Raw genomic sequence first — 2,487 nt, 5'->3', positions numbered from 1 at the left:
AAATCAGCAAGTGGAGACTGAGGATAAACTCCCAACAAGGTAGGAAGAAAACCAAGAAAGCCCAGTGTCTTAGAAGCCCAGTACAAAAAGTGTATCAACGGAGAGGGAGTGAGACTGAGAATTGATGGTTATACAGGTCAACGGTGACCTTGATAAGGCAGTTTGGACAGAGTGGTGGAGACCAAGGCCTGATTAGAGAGGGATGCAAAAACTCTCTACCTGTTCCCTGAGATTCTAGCCTCACTCTTCTCACAACCATTTGTCATATCATGGCCCCTAATCATGGTGAGCGGAGCTTAATCAAGATCAGATCATGTGACGCCCTAACTTATTTTTCGGGAGCTCCAAACTGCCTAGAGAATTCAATTTAGATTCTTGAGTATGACATTTAATCTAACCTTTTACTGTTTTTTTCTGCCTCTTCTGAGGCTGCTCCACCACCTACCCTGTGCTCTCACTGGGCTTCCACTGGGTCCTGCATATTGTGCTGGTGTCCAACTTGGGTTTCTGCTAGAACATCCCTCTCCAGATCCACTTTGTACTCTCATAGAATTTTGAGCGTATAGCTACCAGAGTTTCATGTAGTGTAATTATTTATGTGATTGTGAGGCTAGCATCTCAGGGAACAGGTAGAGAGTTTTTGCATCCCTCTCTAATCAGGCCTTGGTCTCCACCACTCTGTCCAATTTGAATGTGAGTGCCTTGAGGGCATGAATTGTTACTTACTTTTTGTAGCTTCTCCAGAGTCATACAGTAGGGTGACAGACATATAGCAGATTAAGTGTTGGTAGAATGAACAAGCCTGTGGAAAAATATGTCTATGGTATATTCTTTCAGATAATTTTACTGGAGACAAATCTTAGTTCTCTGAGGGTGGTTTTAATTTTTGGAACTAGCCAAAGGCTGTTTGGCATTAAATTTGATGATAAAGGTGGGGAATATAAATTTTTATTACAAATGAAAGGTAGGAAAAATTAAGCATGACTGTTTTGTGATGACACCTTTTCTTACATGGCTCATAGGGCAGTGAAGTTTACCGGCACTGATTTGCTTAAGGCAATTTCAAAGGTGAATTCCGGAAAACATTTTGAACAGTGACAATATTGCTGGACTGAGTGTTTGGTTTCTCAGGGTGACAACTTTGAAGGACAAGATTTACTTGGATCTGGAAGTTCTGGTACCTGTGTTAAAAAAAATCAGTATCATCCTCTGATAGTCACATCTTACTTTCCGGAGTGAATTTTTACATGCTGAAGTTCACATTATCTCCTGAGTATTGAAATATTTTCTTTATAACTTTATTATTTTCAGTTCTCTCTTTTGTAAGCATTGTCTTTCAATGCAGCAGCAGCACTTGAAAATTCTATTAAAGTTGTTTATTTAAAAAAAAAACTGTTCATAAGAGCATTAACGAAGACCAGATTTAACACCAATTCCAGTGGCTGATCCCTACCCCAAATGGATATATGGCCATTTGTTATGATCTTTTGTTTACTGATTTTCAAGCAGTTTTCAATCTGTGTGACACTGATCAGATCCAAGCCAATTTGGACTAATTTTTCAAGTCACTTTTCATGAAACAGTGCATCAAAATGCTTTACAAAGTCCAAATGTGTAACATCTGCTCTCCTTTTCCTGATAATTTTACAGTTCTCTCAAGAAGTCAACTGCTTTATCAAGCACGGAATGTGTTTTATAAGTCTCCATTATTATTGTCCATGATTCTGTCACCTTTTAGAATTTCCTTTCTCAACTTTTATTTGCCAAGTCTTGATAAAATACTTATTAGTTAGGCATCTGATACAATTATTCTTCCAGTAGTAACACTTTGTGACCCTAGGTTCACTTGGATTAGATCTATATATAATCTTTTCAGTTGTTATGATTTAAAAGATGCAAGCAATAAAATCTGTGTTAGTCATTTTTGTTCATATCCTGGGAGAGATGTTATTCAGACTTGATGATTGGTATATGTTTTGAGGTTTGAAGTATTCACTTACCTGCTCTTTGTCATTAGCTGTTTGGTTTTTTTTTTTTTCTAGGTGCATTTTAAAGTTCCCCATCTTTACCATATGGTAAATGGATATTATGCTTGCAACAGCATGCCTTACGGAACAGGGAAGTGTCTGTGCATGTACACTAAGTCAACTCGTGCAGCCTTTGGATAAAGATTGAAGTTTTTGATGCTTCCATCATCTTACTGATGTAGGTGAGCGGAGCTTAATAACATTTGCTTTTAAGGGTTTGGGGGTAATTGCTATGTACATAAACTGAGAAAAGTTTGCTTTATAATTAGTTTTTGAATCACATTCAAGAAGATTCCATGTAAATAATGCATTTTTTATGAGTTAGGCCCTGAGGTCATTGTGTTTACTGATAGAGTTCAGTTAATTGAATAAATTTGAAGATCTTGTATTGAGTACCCTTGTGTTGGTTAAAATGTAATGTTACAGATATCTTATTAACTTTTACACATAAGTTACTGAA

This window comes from Lynx canadensis, chromosome C2 (genome assembly GCF_007474595.2).
Source record: "Lynx canadensis isolate LIC74 chromosome C2, mLynCan4.pri.v2, whole genome shotgun sequence".
Taxonomy (NCBI): Eukaryota; Metazoa; Chordata; class Mammalia; order Carnivora; family Felidae; genus Lynx; species Lynx canadensis.
This window is presented reverse-complemented; position numbering follows the sequence as displayed.